This window comes from Chamaea fasciata, unplaced genomic scaffold (assembly GCF_029207755.1).
Source record: "Chamaea fasciata isolate MVZ Bird 193981 ecotype frontalis unplaced genomic scaffold, bChaFas1.0.hap1 SCAF_230, whole genome shotgun sequence".
In the NCBI taxonomy this organism is placed as follows: domain Eukaryota; kingdom Metazoa; phylum Chordata; class Aves; order Passeriformes; family Sylviidae; genus Chamaea; species Chamaea fasciata.
In genome coordinates this window covers 10,001-28,102 of record NW_027094315.1, presented here as the reverse complement: position 1 = coordinate 28,102, position 18,102 = coordinate 10,001, and the positions used below count along the sequence as shown (strand labels likewise).

General features: G+C 47.8%; 3 long non-coding RNA genes across 5 annotated transcripts in view; all 3 read left to right on the top strand.

Annotated features, from left to right (window-relative positions):
- Nucleotides 1–9,648, top strand: part of LOC136304962 (uncharacterized) — a 45,950-nt gene extending 36,302 nt beyond the window's left edge. The window contains exons 1-10 of one of the 2 annotated variants that reach the window (XR_010724922.1): nucleotides 6,654–6,668; nucleotides 6,881–7,009; nucleotides 7,395–8,575; nucleotides 8,654–8,695; nucleotides 8,795–8,839; nucleotides 8,934–8,975; nucleotides 9,071–9,119; nucleotides 9,210–9,251; nucleotides 9,342–9,476; nucleotides 9,584–9,648. This is a non-coding gene — a long non-coding RNA (uncharacterized lncRNA). Of the gene's footprint in view, nucleotides 1–6,653; nucleotides 6,669–6,880; nucleotides 7,010–7,394; nucleotides 8,576–8,653; nucleotides 8,696–8,794; nucleotides 8,840–8,933; nucleotides 8,976–9,070; nucleotides 9,120–9,209; nucleotides 9,252–9,341; nucleotides 9,477–9,583 lie in introns of those variants that run through there. The other variant, XR_010724921.1, reaches the window with a different exon arrangement.
- Nucleotides 9,649–9,748: 100 nt separating this feature from the next.
- Nucleotides 9,749–13,205, top strand: LOC136304964 (uncharacterized). 2 transcript variants are annotated; one of them, XR_010724924.1, is made up of 10 exons: nucleotides 9,749–10,791; nucleotides 10,870–10,911; nucleotides 11,010–11,055; nucleotides 11,150–11,191; nucleotides 11,280–11,416; nucleotides 11,516–11,595; nucleotides 11,673–12,735; nucleotides 12,814–12,855; nucleotides 12,954–12,999; nucleotides 13,094–13,205. It is a non-coding gene; the product is annotated as an uncharacterized lncRNA (long non-coding RNA). The 2 variants fall into 2 exon arrangements; XR_010724923.1 differs by having other exon boundaries at nucleotides 12,954–13,205.
- Nucleotides 13,206–13,378: 173 nt separating this feature from the next.
- Nucleotides 13,379–14,068, top strand: LOC136304965 (uncharacterized). The gene is made up of 3 exons (XR_010724925.1): nucleotides 13,379–13,423; nucleotides 13,509–13,549; nucleotides 13,634–14,068. It is a non-coding gene; the product is annotated as an uncharacterized lncRNA (long non-coding RNA).
- Nucleotides 14,069–18,102: the final 4,034 nt, after the last annotated feature.

Sequence of the window (18,102 nt, the reverse complement as noted above, 5' to 3'; positions counted from 1 at the left end):
TCCGTGGCCGAGAGTTCTGTGCAGGAACGGTGGGTCTTTTCTGTGGAAAGCTAAACTCACCCCTCCAAATTCCTGATGTCAGTTTGCAGGGGGTGTTTGGCAGTCTAAGGGCAGCTTGGGTTTCAGCTTCATGGCAGCTTGGTTGTGGGAGTAAGTACACTGTTCAGAATTCTAAGTGGCAGAAGCCCACTCCCGGGCACAGAGCTCTGTGCAGGAGCGGTGGGTCTTTTCTGTGGGAAGCTATACTCACCGACTACGTTCCTAATGTCAGGTTGTAGGAGACATTGGGCACTCCAAGGACAGTTAGGGTTCCAGCTTCTGGGAGCTTGGTTCTGGGCGTAATGTGCACTGTTCAGAATTCTAAGTCGCAGAAGCCCACTCCGGGATACAGAGCTCTGTGCAGGAACTGTGGGTCTTTTCTGTGGGAAACTAAACTCACCCCAGCAGGTTCCTGATGTCAGGCTGTAGGAGACATTTGGCACTCCAAGGCCAGTAAGGGTTCCAGCTTCTGGATGCTTGGATCTGGCAGAAGTCCTGTGCTGAACTTATTTTTATCCGTTAGCAGCGCACTCCGTGGCCGAGAGTTCTGTGCAGGAACGGTGGGTCTTTTCTGTGGAAAGCTAAACTCACCCCTCCAAGTTCCTGATGTCAGTTTGCAGGGGGTGTTTGGCAGTCTAAGGGCAGCTAGGGTTTCAGCTTCATGGCAGCTTGGTTGTGGGAGTGAGTACACTGTTCAGAATTCTAAGTGGCAGAAACCCACTCCCGGGTACAGAGCTCTGTGCAGGAACAGTGGGTCTCTTCTGTGGGAAGCTATACTCACCGACTACGTTCCTAATGTCAGGTTGTAGGAGACATTGGGCACTCCAAGGACAGTTAGGGTTCCAGCTTTTGGATGCTTGGATCTGGCAGAAGTCCTGTGCAGAACTTATTTTTTTCAGTTCACAGCCCACTCCGTGGCCGAGAGTTCTGTGCAGGAACGGTGGGTCTTTTCTGTGGAAAGCTAAACTCACCCCTCCAAATTCCTGATGTCAGTTTGCAGGGGGTGTTTGGCAGTCTAAGGGCAGCTAGGGTTTCAGCTTCATGGCAGCTTGGTTGTGGGAGTAAGTACACTGTTCAGAATTCTAAGTGGCAGAAGCCCACTCTGGGACACAGAGCTCTGTGCAGGGACTGTGGGTCTCTTCTGTGGGAAGCTAAACTCACCCCTCCAAGTTCCTAATTTCAGGTTGTAGGAGACATTGGGCACTCGCAGGACAGTTAGGGTTCCAGCTTCTGGGAGCCTGGCTATGGGAGAAGTGCAGCAGTGTTCAGAATTCTAAGTGGCAGAAGCCCACTTCCGGGCACAGAACTCTGTGCAGGAACAGTGGCGCTCTTCTGTGGGAAGCTATACTCACCCCCTAAGTTCCTAATGGCAGGTTTTAGGAGACATTGGGCACTCCAAGGACAGTTAGCGTTCCAACTTCTTACAGCTTGGTTCTGGGCGTAATGTGCACTGTTCAGAATTCTAAGTGGCAGAAGCCCACTCCCGGGCACAGAGCTCTGTGCAGGAACTGTGGGTCTTTTCTGTGGGAAACAAAACTCACCCCAGCAGGTTCCTGATGTCAGGCTGTAGGAGACATTTGGCACTCCAAGGCCAGTAAGGGTTCCAGCTTCTGGATGCTTGGATCTGGCAGAAGTCCTGTGCTCAACTTATTTTTATCAGTTAGCAGCGCACTCCGTGGCCGAGAGTTCTGTGCAGGAACGGTGGGTCTTTTCTGTGGAAAGCTAAACTCACCCCTCCAAGTTCCTGATGTCAGTTTGCATGGGGTGTTTGGCAGTCTAAGGGCAGCTTGGGTTTCAGCTTCATGGCAGCTTGGTTGTGGGAGTAAGTACACTGTTCAGAATTCTAAGTGGCAGAAGCCCACTCCCGGGCACAGAGCTCTGTGCAGGAACGGTGGGTCTTTTCTGTGGGAAGCTATACTCACCGACTACGTTCCTAATGTCAGGTTGTAGGAGACATTGGGCACTCCAAGGACAGTTAGGGTTCCAGCTTCTGACAGCTTTGTTGTGGGAGTAATGTGCACTGTTCAGAATTCTAAGTGGCAGAAGCCCACTCTGGAGCACAGAGCTCTGTGTAGGAATGGTGGGTCTTTTCTGTGGGAAACTAAACTCACCCCAGCAGGTTCCTGATGTCAGGCTGTAGGAGCCATTTGGCACTCCAAGGCCAGTTAGGGTTCCAGCTTTTGGATGCTTGGATCTGGTAGAAGTCCTGTGCAGAACTTATTTTTTTCAGTTCGCAGCCCACTCCGTGGCCGAGAGTTCTGTGCAGGAACGGTGGGTCTTTTCTGTGGAAAGCTAAACTCACCCCTCCAAGTTCATGATGTCAGTTTGCAGGGGGTGTTTGGCAGTCTAAGGGCAGCTAGGGTTTCAGCTTCATGGCAGCTTGGTTGTGGGAGTAAGTACACTGTTCAGAATTCTAAGTGGCAGAAGCCCACTCCGGGGCACAGAGCTCTGTGCAGGAACAGTGGCTCTCTTCTGTGGGAAGCTATACTCACTGACTAAGGTCCTAATGTCAGGCTGTAGGAGACATTGGGCACTCCAAGGACAGTTAGGGTTCCAGGTTCTGACAGCTTAGTTCTGGGAGTAATGTGCACTGTTCAGAATTCTAAGTGGCAGAAGCCCACTCTGGGGCAGAGAGCTCTGTGCAGGAACAGTGGCTCTCTTCTGTGGGACGCTGTACTCACCCCCTAAGTTTCTAATGTCAGGTTGTAGGAGACATTGGAGACTCCAAGGACTGTAAGGGTTCCAGCTTCTCTAAGGTTGGATCTGGCAGAAGTTTTGTACTGAACTTATTTTTATCAGTTAGCAGCCCACTCTGTGGCAGAGAGTTCTGTGCAGGAAGAGTGGCTCTCTTCTCTGGCAAGCTAAACTCACCCCTCCAAGTTCCTGATGTCAGGTTGTAGTAGATATTGGGCACTCCAAGGACAGTTAGAGTTCCAGCCTCTGGGAGCTTGGATTTGGCTGATATCCTGTGTGGATTTATTTTTAGCAGGCAGTAGTCCTCTCTGGGTCAGAGGGCTCTGTGCAGGAAGTGTCGCCCCTTTTCTGTGGGAATCTGGACTCACCCCATCAGGTTCCTGATTTCAATTTATAGGATAGATTTGGCACTCCAAGGACAGTAAGGGTTCCAGCGTCTGGGAGCTTGGATCTGGTAGCAGTCCTGTGCTGAACTTAATTTTATGAGTTAGCAGCCCAGTCTGGGGCAGAGAGTTCTGTGCAGGAATGGTGGGTCTTTTCTGTGGGAAGCTAAACTCACCTCTCCACGTTCCTAATGTCAGGTTGTAGGAGACATTTGGCACTCCAAGGATAGTTAGATTTCCAACTTCTGAAAGCTTTGATCTGGCAGGTATCCTGTGGTGACTTTATGTTTAGCAGGCAGAACCCCAATTTGGCTCCAGAGAGTTCTGTGCAGCAACGGTGGCTCTCTTCTGTGGGAAGCTAAAGTCACTCCTCCAAGTCCTTCATTTCAGGTTGTAGGAGACATTTTGTCCTCCAAGGACAGGTAGGGTTCCAGCATCTGGCAGCTTGGGTCTGGCAGATATCCTGTGCTTAACTTATTTTTAGGAGGCAGAAGCCCCCTCCGGGGCAGGGAGTTCTGTGCAGCCGTGGTGGCTCTGTTCGGTGGGAAGCTAAACTGCCCGCACCAGGTTCCTCATATCAGGTGGTAGGAGACATTTGGCACTCGAAGGACAGTTAGGGCTCCAGATTCTGGCACCTTGGCCATGGGAGAAGTGCAGCAGTGTTCAGAATTGTAAGTGGCAGAAGCTCACTCCTGGGCTCAGAGCTCTGTGCAGGAATGGTGTCCTTTTTTCTGGGGAAACTAAACAAACCCCCTGGTTCAGATTGTTCGTTTTAAGGAGCCATTTGGCAGTCTCAGGGGAGCCAGGCTTCCAGGTACTGACAGCGTGGATCTGGGAGTAAGTGTGTTGTTCAGAATTCTAAGAGGCAGAAGCCCAGTCTGGGGCACAGAGCTCACTGAAGGAAAGGTGGCTCTTTCGTGGGAACCTAAACTCTCCCCATCAGGTTCCTGATGTCAGTTCATAGGATAGATTTGGCCCTCCAAGGACAGTAAGGGTTCCAGCTTCTGGCAGTTTGGATCTGGCAGATGTCCTGTGCTGAAGTTAATTTTATCATTTGGCAGCCCACTCCGTGGCAGAGAGTTCTGTGCAGGAACGGTGGTTCTCTTCTGATGGAACAGAAACTCACTCCTAGAAGTTCGTAATGTTCGGTTGTAGGAGACATTTGGCACTCGAAGGACAGTTAGGGTTCCAGCTTCTGGCACCTTGGCTCTGGGAGAAGTGTAGCTATGTTTAGATTTGTAGATGGCATAAGTCCACTCCTGGGCATAGCGCTCTGTTCAACATCAGTGGCCCTTTTGTGTGGCAAGGTGGACTCACCCTATCACATTCCTGATTTCAGTTTTTAGGAGGTGTTTGGTACTCCACGGCCAGTCTGGCATTCTGCTTCTAGTAGCATGGGTCTTGGTGCAATGCTGATGCATTCAGAATTCTATTTTCTAGAAGTCTAGTTCCATGTAGAAGGCCTTAGACCTGACTGGACGTTCCTTTTGTGGGAAAGTTAAGTCACCCCCTTAGGGTCCTGATGTCTGTTTTTATAGTCCACTGGTAGTATGTACCCTCCCTGAATCCTAGTTTTGGTTTATTGGGTTTGGGTGAAATATTCTTCTATCGGTAATTTTTGCAGGGAGACTTCTCCTCTGACCCTAAAAATCCTGCCTGCCCTAGATTGAAAAAAGTAACTCCCCTAATTTGAAAGCAGTTACATGTCGTTTTTATAAGATGTCCGTCAATCTGCTTGCAACATTGCTACAACCCTCATCTCTCTCCATCTAGATTCAGAAACATTACTCTGCCTGGATTTCATATAGGTGTTCACCAGGTTTCAAAGTATTAAACATGTACGTTTCAAAGTCTCCATTGCAAAATACGGGATGGGTTCTGGAATACCAGAATCACCCAGTTTCAACATGCCAAAACCATTCTATTTCATAATGTTAGAATATTAAGTTATAACATCTCTAAGACAATTTCTAAATACCAAGTTGCAAAGTATCATTTCTTTGATGTCTTCTATGGATGGGATTCCTAATCCCCAAAACTGCCATACTGTCAAAATGGGATCTGTGTGAAATATTTTGCCCTCTGAAAAGTTTTTACCTAATGACCATTCATCTATTTTCATCATACAGCTAGATGTAGTAAAAAACAAGCAAATACTTTTAGTAGTTTTCTGCCTAGATGGATCTGAGAACTGGCATTTCCCAAACTAAGGATGGAGCAGATCTCTTCCCTGGATCATCCTGGAAAATTTGTTTAGTAGGCAAAGGGAATTTTTATAAATTACATTAATATGTTACTGTAATTTAGGGTGGACCAGCCACCGGCAGCAGGACTCCGGTTTGCTCCGGGCCGGTCAGGATTAGACATAAGTCACCTGGCAACCCCCCTGGCTCCTTAAGGGACACGTAGAAGACCTCAACAGAAACACAATTCAGTAAGGATTCCTAAGTAAATATTTCTGGTAATTGCTTACAGTCTGGGAAAAATTTCCTAAATAATTACAGACTTAGGACATAGGGAATTCTGGGGATAGAACTTCCATCTCGGCCACCGGCCACAAGAAGAACAGTTCTCTTCCACAGAACGGAAGCCTAGCACCCCAGCGTTTCACAGGCAGACGAAGGGTCACGCAGGGGAACGAACAATCTGCGGGACCTTTCTCGACCTCATCCCACAATGCCCCCTGTCTTCAGAGGGTTTCCTGGGCACACCCCTGTGGGGAGGTGCTAGTTCAGAGGGGCCTAGCTGTCTCTGCTTTTTAAGGGCTTGAATTTTAGGGAACACTCCCCTTTTTTCTCCTCCCTGGAGAGATTTAAACTGAAGGAAACTCCTCTTTTCCAAAAATTTTAGGAGATTAAGTTAAGGGGCACAAGCCATTTATTTTCCATGTCACAGTTTAAGCAGAGGTAACTGCCCATATGCTAATTTTAAATTGAAGGAACCCGTGCCTTTTTCAGCATTTTAAGGATTTAAAATTGGACTTCTGTTGCACTCGAACGGGTACCCCGGTAACACCTATCTCAGACGGGAGCAATCCAGGCGTATATATAAGCTTAACACCACCTGGGAGTTTATTCTTTTTCTCCTTTGTAATTAATACATTGATATCCTTACTTAGAGGTGCTAATGAGCCTTACACCATTCATAATCTTACTGTTCTTTGTCATCCTACTTAGTCACTTGTGGAATACTAATTGCAGTCACCCAGGAATAATTACCCCCGTCAACAGCAAATTACCCAAATTACTATCTTGCTATGTTACTAAAACACTAAGTTTTATTTTTGCCCTGTAGCCTGAAGTCATTACAGCCAAAACAGAAAAATAGCATTATTACCCCAAGGAGTTTTTTTCTCTATCGAGCCCTGTACTTACCTTGCATTTGAGTCAGAGGAGCCAAACAGCTGCAGCTCCTTCGAGAGCTTTTATACCCCGTGGGAGTTGCCTCCTCCCTTTTCCCGGGCATTCTGGGAACGAGGGGCGGGCCCAATCAGGGGTATATTAACCCCAGCTTTTGCCAAGGGGCTTCATTCCCTCCTGGGAATCAGCTAGGGTAAGAGCTCTCCTCTCATTTCAGCGAAGAGGCTCTATTAGCTTATTTTTGTTAGGTGTTTTTGGGCACCTACAAATAACAGGAGCTTTGAGGACACTACAAAGAAGATGCTATCAAATACAGGGAGTATTTAAGTTCAGGGGTTTTGTTTGCACATTCGGGGGAGGAAAGGCGCTTTTGTAATTTCTGGGTTTGTTCTCATTTTCTTTTAGGAGGAGCACTACTCCTGAAGTTATAGGTCACATCCAGCACGATCTTCCAGATTCTTTCAGAAGATTTGTCACCTCAAAAGGGCTACTGTACACGTCAGAGGCAACGACCGAGATCCAGGCTTCCGATCGGTAAGGCGAGGACCACGTTCAGGGTACCCGGTTGAGAGTTAGCAGGTTTTGAAGGCAGCAAAATGAGGAACGACCTGCATTTGAGGGCCTCCCCCAAGGCTTTTTTGCAAGTAATAGCAGCTGCATTTATGCGTCTTATAGCACAGAAGAGCACCTAAGATACGTAAATGTGAGCACCTAAGTTTTGCTCACAGACCTGCCCTACAGTTTTGCCCCCTGCTAACTCAGGTACCGGACATTGTAACAGCCCTAGGCTTAGATGCGGGACAAAGCCACAGACTCGAGGACCCGGGCACGCTTAGGCGAGGGCGAGCGGCCGCCCCCTCGGGATTCGGCGCACGTGCCGCTAAATTCGTGCATCGATTTTAATTTTTCTTTTTCTTAGCTAAGAGGCTAATCGGCGATCGGAGGGCCTTCTGAGACAGACTTATTTCCAGTCCAACGTCGATTCACCTTACCGGTCATCTCAAAGATAAGTCAGGGGCCACGGCCTCGAGATAGGACGACAGGGGTGTCAGAAATTTATGGGTCCGGTTTAACAGCTACCAGAGGGGACAGGGGTGTCCCTTAAGGGGCCACTTAGGACAGCCGAAGGGAACGGCTATACTTCAATAGTAACTACGGGGCACGCAAGGCAGAACGGTCCCCGTCCGCATCGTGCGGTCTGGCGCGCAGCGTCGTCCAGCCCCACTCAGCGATCCCGTTAGCTGTCAAGGGGAAGCATTAATTTTGATCCCAATGCTGTGGTGCAGGGCAGTCCAGTCCCGGTGCATGTCCTGTCAGTTGTCTGTTGTGCACTCTGTGTCTTTTGAGTGTCTTGTATTTCATGTCATTTTCTGTGGCTTTTCAAGGGGCCATCAAAATCCCGGCATCATTTTTAGCATCTCCGGTCCCTCAGTTCCTCGGCCAGGCGCCGATACCATCAAACCATCGACTCGGGAGCTCAGGCCAGCATGGGAATCGCATTTATTTTCAGAAGCATCCAGTTTACTGTCTTTTCAGGTCTTGTTCTGAGCTGTACTGACAGCCAAGCACCACCACGATCCATTCCGGTGGATTAGGACTTGTAAGGATGCAAAGCTAGGGAGAGGATTCTGACCGGAGCATTCTCGAGCGTCCATCTTTGCAGTTCTTGGGATAAGTCATCCCCTTAGCGTCTTTTTTCCTGCAGGTTTCTCTGAGCCCGGTCAGCTCTCCATCCGTCTTACCTCGATCATCTCCTCCCGAGTTCTCTCGGTCCTCAGGGTCATTCTTCTCTTCGAGATTTTTTCTTTCCCTGTCGCGTCTCCTCGTTTGTTGCGTCTTGTGTCACGGGTGTGGGTGTGTATTTGGCCCAGCGCTGCTCTGCCCTGCCCTGTAGCACAGCTGGGTGTAGGGGTAATAGGACAAATTTGAAGTGCAGGGTCTATTGGCTTCTAGGTTCTATCTGTAGATTGACACAAGATGCCTGGTGCTGTCAAGTTATCCTTCCGCCCTTTGACTTTTGTCCTAACTTTCTTTCAGATGCAGACTGATTAAACCTGTGGCAGAGCAGCCCCTATCGGTGGAGTCGGTTCTCCCGAGAAGGTCAGTCTGAGTCGGTCTTTGCAGGGGAGGTGTAAATGGTGCCTCTGTTACAGCCCTGACCTTTGTCTTTGTTTTTAGGAGCTAATGCAGGATATTGGCAGTCCAGAAGAAGCGGGCAAGGTGAGCATGGACCGGTGAACAGAAGCAGTTGTTATTTCTCCGGTGTCAATTTCTTGTGCAACTGTAACCATTCACTGTTGGGTTTTTTTTTTTTTTCAGGTGGTCTGGTTTTGAGATGTCCTGTTTGTGGATTCCAGCGGCCAGGTAGGTGTCAGCTTACGTCAGTTGCAGTTTGTCTTTGCAGGGGCAGTGTAATTGGTGCCCTTGTTACTGCCTGTTTCTTTGTCTCTATTTTTAGGAGGTAAAGCAGGATGTTGGCGGTGAAGGTGAAGCGTGCAAGGTGAGCATTGATCTGCGGACAAAACTGGTTGCTGTTGCTCAGGTCTCAGTTTCTGGTGAAAATCTAATATCTGCTGTTTGTTTTCTTATTTTTAGGTGGCCCGCTTGTGAAATGTCCCGGTCGTGGATACCAGCAGCCAAGAGGGTATGTGCTTAAGTCAGTCCCAGTTTGCCTTTGCCGGGGCAGTGTAAATGATGACTGTGTTACAGCGTTGTTTTTTGTCTTTTTTTTTAGGAGGTAAAGAGGGATATTGGCAGTCCAGGTGAAGCGGCCCAGGTGAGCATTGTCCGGTGGATGGAAGCAGCTGTTATCACTCAGGTCTCAATATCTGGTGCAACTCTAAGGTTGTATTTTTGTCTGTTTTAGGCAGTCTGCTGTCATTATGCTGAAGTCCCTTCTCCAATGAGGTGATGGACCGGGTCCCTCTCTTTGGAGCCCTTCAGAAGCATTACAGGACTGTGTGATCAAGCCTCGATTTCTCCGTTTGAAGCTGCTTTCCAGGTAGTCTTTGATAACGGCCGAGGAGTCGGGGAGGCAGGGAGGAGAGGAGGAGCGAGCGTCCTCTCAAGTATCAGCAATGTCAAATCCCTTGTCTGCTCTTAATCCAGACCTACCCCCTGACGATGCCATCACCCTCCAAGCACGGCCGAGGCAGCGGGCCCGAGCACCCGGGCATTCTCAAGAGGCGGTGGGTAGCAGAATTGTTCGGTTTTGGGCGATGCGGTGCTAAGACCACACAGTGATGTTTGCTTTTCTTTATTGCAGCTGACTAAGAGAGAGCAACCTGGTGTTAGCAGGAATTTCCCTGAGGGAGAGGCGGCCTTCCTTTTCACCTGCCAGGATTCTGCATCTCCAGATGTCTGAGAGATAAGTGGAGGGCTCCGAGCCACGGAGGGGATGAAAGCGGGGGGCCGGGTCGGCTTTCCACCGGGCGGGGGTTTGGAGACGGGGCCATCCAAGAAGCGGCCCCTTAGGCTTCCTACAGGGAAAGTCTCCCTTTTGATCTCTCCACTGAGGTGTGCAGGGCAGAGCAGTCCCGGTGCTTGTCGTGTCCCTCGTTTGTTGCGCACTCTTTGTTTCATGTCTTTTGCCTTAGCCCTTCAAGGGGCCTACCAAAAACCCTGGCATCCCTCTTAGCCTCTCTGGACTCTCAGTTCCTCGGCCAGGTGCCGATGCCCTCGGACCATCGACTCGGGAGCTCGGGCAGGCATGGGCATCGTATCTCTCTTCAGAAGCATCCAGTCCAATGTCTTTCCAGGTCTTGTTCTGAGCTGTACTGACAGCCGAGCACCACCAGCATCCATTCCGGTGGATTAGGACTTGTAAGAATGCATAGCTAGGTAGCAGAGTGTGACCGGAGCATTCTCGAGTGTTCATCTTTGCGGTTCTTGGGATAAGTCATCCCCTTAGCATCTTTTTTCCTGCAGGTTTCTCTGAGCCCGGTCAGCTCTCCTTTCAGCTTACCTCGGTCATCTGCTCCCGAGTTCTCTCGGTCCTCAGGGTCATTCCTCTCATCGAGAGTTTTCTTTCCCTGTCGCGTCCCTTTGTTTGTTGCGTCTTGTGTCACGGGTGTGGGTGTGTATTTGGCCCGGAGCTGCTCTGCCCTGCAGCACAGCTGGGTGTAGGGGTAATAGGACAAATTTGAAATGCAGGGTGCATTGGCTTCTAGGTGGGATCTGTAGATTGACCCAAGATGTGTGGAGCTGTCAAGTTATCCTGCAGCCCTTTGACTCTTGTCCTAACTTCCTTTCAGATGCAGATGGAATAACCCTGTGGCAGAGCAGCCCCTGTGGGATTCATCGGTTCCCCCGAGAAGGTCAGTCCCTGTTGGTCTTTGCAGGGGAGGTGTAAATGGTGGCTCTGATACAGCCCTGACCTTTGTCTTTGTTTTTAGGAGCTTATGCAGGATATTGGCAGTCCAGGTGAAGTGCGCCAGGTGAGCATCGACCGGTGGACAGAAGCAGTTGTTATTGCTCCCGTCTGAATTTCTGGCTCAAGTCTAACCATCCACTGTTGATTTTTGTTTTATTTCAGGTGGTCTGCTTGTGAGGTTGTCGTGGCTCAGGCTGGCAGCGGCCAGGTGGGTGTGAGTTTAAGTCAGTCCCGGTTTGGTTTTGCTGGGGAGGTGTACATTGTGAGTATGTTACAGCCTTGTTTTTTGTTTTTATTTTTAGGAGGTAAAGCGGGATCTTGGCAGTCCAGGACCAGCTGCCTAGGTGAGCATTGACTGGTGGATGGAAGTGGCTGTAATCGCTCAGGTCTCAATTTCTGGTGCACCTCTAAGCTTCTATTATTGTGTTTTAGGTGGTCCACTCTTCTTCTGCTGAAGTACCCTCTGCCATGAGATCATGAACTTGGGCACCTTTTTTTGGGAGCCCTTCAGAAGCATTACAGGACTGTGTGATCAAGCCTCAATTTCTCTGTTTGAAGCTGCTTTCCAGGTAGGCTTTGATAACAGCTGAGGAGTTGGGGAGGCAGGGAGGAGAGAGGGTCCTGTCAAGTTTCAGCACTGTCAAATCCCCTGTGTGTTCTTAATCCAGGCCTACCCCAGGACGATGGCATGACTCTCCAAGCACGGCCGAGGCAGCGGGCTTGAGGGCCTGGGCGTTCTCAAGAGATGGTGAGTAGCAGAATTGTTGGGGTTTGGGTGCTGTGCTGCTAAGATCACACAGTGATGTTTGCTTTTCTTTATTGCAGCTGATTAAGAGTGAGCAGCCTGGTGTTAGCAGGAATTTCCCTGAGGGAGAGCCAGCCTTCCTTTTCACCTGCCTGGACTCTGCATCTCCAGATGTCTGAGAGATAAGTGGAGGGCTCCGAGCCACGGAGGGGACGAAAGCGGGGGGCCGGGTCGGCTTTCAACCGGGAGTGGTTTTTGAGTTGGGTTTGGAGCTGGGGTTGTCCAGGAAGCGGCCCCTTAGGCTTCCTACAGGGAAAGTCTCCCTTTTGATCTCTCCACTGAGGTGTGCAGGGCAGAGCAGTCCCGGTGCTTGTCGTGTCCCTCGTTTGTTGCGCACTCTTTGTTTCATGTCTTTTGCCTTAGCCCTTCAAGGGGCCTACCAAAAACCCTGGCATCCCTCTTAGCCTCTCTGGACTCTCAGTTCCTCGGCCAGGTGCCGATGCCCTCGGACCATCGACTCGGGAGCTCGGGCAGGCATGGGCATCGTATCTCTCTTCAGAAGCATCCAGTCCAATGTCTTTCCAGGTCTTGTTCTGAGCTGTACTGACAGCCGAGCACCACCAGCATCCATTCCGGTGGATTAGGACTTGTAAGAATGCATAGCTAGGTAGCAGAGTGTGACCGGAGCATTCTCGAGTGTTCATCTTTGCGGTTCTTGGGATAAGTCATCCCCTTAGCATCTTTTTTCCTGCAGGTTTCTCTGAGCCCGGTCAGCTCTCCTTTCAGCTTACCTCGGTCATCTGCTCCCGAGTTCTCTCGGTCCTCAGGGTCATTCCTCTCATCGAGAGTTTTCTTTCCCTGTCGCGTCCCTTTGTTTGTTGCGTCTTGTGTCACGGGTGTGGGTGTGTATTTGGCCCGGAGCTGCTCTGCCCTGCAGCACAGCTGGGTGTAGGGGTAATAGGACAAATTTGAAATGCAGGGTGCATTGGCTTCTAGGTGGGATCTGTAGATTGACCCAAGATGTGTGGAGCTGTCAAGTTATCCTGCAGCCCTTTGACTCTTGTCCTAACTTCCTTTCAGATGCAGATGGAATAACCCTGTGGCAGAGCAGCCCCTATGGGTGGCGTCGGTTCCCCCGAGAAGGTCAGTCCCTGTTGGTCTTTGCAGGGGAGGTGTAAATGGTGGCTCTGATACAGCCCTGACCTTTGTCTTTGTTTTTAGGAGCTTATGCAGGATATTGGCAGTCCAGGAGAAGCGGGCCAGGTGAGCATTCACTGGTGGACAGCAGCTGTTGTTGTTGCTCCGCTCTCCATTTCTGCCTCAAGTCTAACCATCCACTGTTGATTTTTGTTTTATTTCAGGTGGTCTGCTTGTGAGGTTGTCGTGGCTCAGGCTGGCAGCGGCCAGGTGGGTGTGAGTTTAAGTCAGTCCCAGTTTGGTTTTGCCAGGGGGATGTACATTGTGACTCTGCTACAGCCTTGTTTTTTGTTTTTATTTTTAGGAGGTAAAGCGGGAGCTTGGCAGTCCAGGATCAGCTGCCTAGGTGAGCATTGACTGGTGGATGGAAGCTGCTGTCATTGCTCAGGTCTCAATTTCTGGTGTAACTCTAACATCCACTGTTTAATTTACTTTCATTTTAGGTGGTCCACTTGCAAGATTTCCTGGTCCTGGATGCTAGTGGCTTGGTGGGTATCAGCTTGAGCTTTATGTATTACTGAGTTCTGTTAGATTGTGGTGGTTGTGTTTTCTCAGTGACTCAGCCTGCTGTTTTCTTTGTGTCTTTGCAGGTGCTGCTACTGTCCTACACATGGCAAGGATTAGGGGCAAGCGGGTAAGTTGGCTTTTAGGCATTAGGGGTGATCCATAGGCATGGGGTGTGTAGCAGCATGCTAAATGTGTACCTTTTCCTTTTGCAGGTACCCTCTGGGTAAACTGTGGAGCCAAATCAGTATCTGAGGTGAGTTGGGGCAGAGGTGCTTGGAAAGCCTGGGGATTAGTTTCCTGTCACACAATTTTCACAGTTTGTACTTTGTTGTCTTAGGTATTGAAAGGAGGTGCGGAGCCTAAGTTTGGATACGGCAGTGCTGAAGTCCTCGGAGGATGGATTTTGTCCGCTCGTCTTCCGAAAGATAAGTGTTGGGGCTTGTGTTTGGGTGCAGGGGAAAGAACTTTGGAAGTGGGAGGCAATTTCACATTAGCTTAGAAGAGAGGGCCCTAGTGGGATGGGTCCCTCTGAAGTAATGGGAGAGGGTTTCCCCTTGGTCTCGCCGGAGCATTTGCCGGGCAGGGCAGTTCAGCATTCTAGCGTGTTTTGCGTCGTCAGCAGTCTTTGAGTCTCGGCGGCCTAGCGGACGTTTTCACCCGACGAGGTTGCCTTTCGTCCGGAGGCATCGCCACGGTCACCCGGCAGTCATCGCTTTCTTCACTCGGCTTCCCGAGCTTCTGGAGCGTCCTCTTAACAGCTTAGGCACTTAGTCTAGTGAGCAGTTTTGTTTGTTTTGTATTGCAAGTGACTATGTTTGTTTTGTATTGCAAGTGACTATGTTTGTTTTGTATTGCAAGTGACTATGTTTGTTTTGTATTGCAAGTGACTATGTTTGTTTTGTATTGCAAGTGACTATGTTTGTTTTGTATTGCCAGTGACTCTGTATTGTATTGCATTGCCAGTGACTCTGTATTGTATTGCATTGCCAGTGACTCTGTATTGTATTGCCTGTGACTCTGTTTGTATTGTATTGCCTGTGACTCTGTTTGTATTGTATTGCCTGTGACTCTGTTTGTATTGTATTGCCTGTGACTCTGTTTGTATTGCACTGCCTGTGACTCTGTTTGTATTGCACTGCCTGTGACTCTGTTTGTATTGCAAGTGACTCTGTTTGTATTGTATTGCAAGTGACTCTGTTTGTATTGTATTGCAAGTGACTCTGTTTGTATTGTATTGCAAGTGACTCTGTATTGTATTGCATTGCCAGTGACTCTGTATTGTATTGCATTGCCAGTGACTCTGTATTGTATTGCAAGTGACTGTGTTTGTATTGTATTGCAAGTGACTCTGTATTGTATTGCAAGTGACTCTGTATTGTATTGTATTGCAAGTGACTCTGTATTGTATTGTATTGCAAGTGACTCTGTATTGTATTGTATTGCAAGTGACTCTGTATTGTATTGTATTGCAAGTGACTCTGTTTGTATTGCACTGCCAGTGACTCTGTTTGTATTGTAAGTGACTCTGTTTGCATTGCACTGCCAGTGACTCTGCGTTGCAAGTGACTGTTTGTATTGCACTCAAAGTCACTGTGCTTGTATTGCACTGAAAGTCACTGTGCTTGTATTGCACTCAAAGTCACTGTGCTTGTATTGTATTGAAAGTGACTGTGTTTGTATTGCACTCTAAGTCATGATGTTGCTGTATCCTACTGTATGACTTATGCTTGAGCTGCCCTGCCCTGGCACAGTCACAGTTAGGTAGAAGAGTTGTAGGGCTTTGCAGTTCATCTTTTTTCTGTGGAGTTTTGGGTAGAGAAGGTATGGGCCCTGAGGGGGGATGATGCCTAGCTGTCAGGTAACCACTTGTTGACCACCTGTCATTGTCTTGCAGGTCTCTGGGCAGGATTAGTCTCTCTGTGGTTGCTGATGCTACGGAGTCTCTTGGAATCTACTGGGTAAGCTGAAGAGTGACTGTGTATGTCTGAGACTTGTCTGTCTGCTTGGGTTTGCCTGTGCGAGTGTGTGTGCTGACTGGTTCTAACCTTGTGTGTGTGACTTTTGCCTTCCAGGTTTTTCAACACATTTTAAATTTAGAATAAAAAATCCCCAGCCGGGGGGGTTTTTTTTTTTTTCCCCCCGGCTGGGTTTTTTTTTCCTCGGTCCCGGCCGGTCTGCGAGGCGACGTTCATCGCCAAAGTTTGGGCGCCGACGGCCTAGGGACCGGGGTTTTCGTCAGGCAGGCTGATTTTTTCAGGGCTCCCGGGAACCACGTTCCCGAGGAGCGGTGCGAGTGTGTGCTGATGGTAGGGGATTGAGAGGTGAGAGAGGGTGGGTTTGTGTGCATGTTGACTGGTTCTAACCTTGTGTGTGTGACTTTTGCCTTCCAGGTTTTTCAACACATTTTAAACTTAGAATAAAAAATCCCCAGCCGGGGGGGTTTTTTTTTTTTTCCCCCCGGCTGGGTTTTTTTTTCCTCGGTCCCGGCCGGTCTGCGAGGCGACGTTCATCGCCAAAGTTTGGGCGCCGACGGCCTAGGGACCGGGGTTTTCGTCAGGCAGGCTGATTTTTTCAGGGCTCCCGGGAACCACGTTCCCGAGGAGCGTTGCGAGTGTGTGCTGACTGTAGGGGATTGAGAGGCGAGAGAGGGTGCACGGTGCGCATGCTGAAGGAGGTGTGTGCGGTGGACGATTGTTATGTTTTATGTGTGCTGCTTTTGTTTTGGGTTTCCTGTAACAATAAAACAAGATATAATGAGTGTTTCAGATTTTGAAAAATGGTTCTATTGTGTTAATAGTCATTTGGCTTGTATTGCCTTGTATTGTTCTGTATTGGCATTTGCTGCTGTATTTCAATGTATTGCTCTGTATGTAAATTGTAATTTTATAGGTGTGTCTATGGACTGTATCTGTATTTGCATTTGTATCTGTTGTTTCTGTATGTTTACTAAAGTGTAAAGAAACCCATTCATGCAATAAAAGCTGAATATACCCTAATAAAGATGCCCCCCTGCCCCCCCAATAAAGATACCCCGTGCCCCCCTCTCCCCCATTTGGCTCCTGTGTTTATTTGGTGTCAGAGTCATTTATTCTATTTCCTACCTCAAGGTAAGTCTATTTTCCTCTGTACACCTTCATGCTATTTCCTTTTCTGTCTAATTCTGCTTCTTTCTCTCTTAACTCTTAATTTTTCTCTGTTATTCTATTTCTAGATGTTTTTCTGTTTCTCTTTCTCTTTAACTCTCTTTTTCTGTCTGTTTTGCTTTCAGTCTGTTTCAGTCTGTCTTTTGCTTTCACTCTAACTGTTTCACTCTTTCTCTCTCATGCTGTTTCTCTGTTTTTCTCTTTTGATTTCTATTTTTCTCTAACCCTGTTTCTCTGTATGTCTTTGTGTCTATTTCACTCTCTATTTCACTTCCTTTCTATTTCTCTCTGTCTATTTCTCTCTGGCTCTGTCTATTTCTCTCTCTTTGTCTGTTTCTCTGTGTTTTTCTCTGTTTCTTTCTATTTCTCTGTCTTTGTCTATTTCTCTATTTCTCTCTGTCTTTGTCTTTTTCTGTCTTAGACAAAGACAGAGAGAAATAGACAATTTCTGTCTTTGTGTTTTTCTCTTTCTCTATTTCTCTCTGTTTCTGTCATTTTCTCTCCATCTCTATTTCTCTCTGTCTTTGTCTTTTTGTCTGTCTGTATTTCTCTCTTTGTCTATTTCTCTCTGTCTCTGTCATTTTCTCTCTGTCTCTATTTCTCTGTCTTTGTCTATTTCTCTGTCTCTATTTCTCTCTGTCTCTGTCATTTTCTCTGTCTCTATTTCTCTCTGTCTCTGTCATTTTCTCTCTGTCTCTATTTCTCTGTCTTTGTCTATTTCTCTGTCTTTGTCTATTTCTTTCTGTCTCTATTTCTCTCTGTCTCTGTCATTTTCTCTCTGTCTCTATTTCTCTGTCTTTGTCTATTTTTCTCTGTCTCTATTTCTCTGTCTCTATTTCTCTGTCTTTGTCTATTTCTCTCTGTCTCTATTTCTCTCTGTCTCTATTTCTCTCTGTCTCTATTTCTCTCTGTCTCTATTTCTCTCTGTCTCTATTTCTCTCTGTCTCTATTTCTCTCTGTCTTTGTCTATTTCTCTGTCTTTGTCTTTTTCTCTCTCTGTCTTTGTCTATTTCTCTCTGTCTCTATTTCTCTCTGTCTCTATTTCTCTCTGTCTCTGTCATTTTCTCTGTCTCTATTTCTCTGTCTTTGTCTATTTTTCTCTGTCTCTATTTCTCTCTGTCTCTGTCATTTTCTCTGTCTCTATTTCTCTCTGTCTCTGTCATTTTCTCTCTGTCTCTATTTCTCTGTCTTTGTCTATTTCTCTCTGTCTCTGTCATTTTCTCTCTGTCTCTATTTCTCTGTCTTTGTCTATTTTTCTCTGTCGCTATTTCTCTCTGTCTCTGTCATTTTCTCTGTCTCTATTTCTCTCTGTCTCTGTCATTTTCTCTGTCTCTATTTCTCTCTGTCTCTGTCATTTTCTCTCTGTCTCTATTTCTCTGTCTTTGTCTATTTCTCTCTGTCTCTGTCATTTTCTCTCTGTCTCTATTTCTCTCTGTCTTTGTCTATTTCTCTCTGTCTTTGTCTATTTCTCTCTGTCTTTGTCTATTTCTCTCTGTCTTTGTCTTTTTCTCTCTCTGTCTTTGTCTTTTTCTCTCTCTGTCTTTGTCTATTTCTCTCTGTCTCTATTTCTCTCTGTCTCTATTTCTCTCTGTCTCTATTTCTGTTTCTCTGTCTTTGTCTTTTTCTCTCTCTGTCTTTTTCTCTCTTTTCCTTTCTCTCTGGT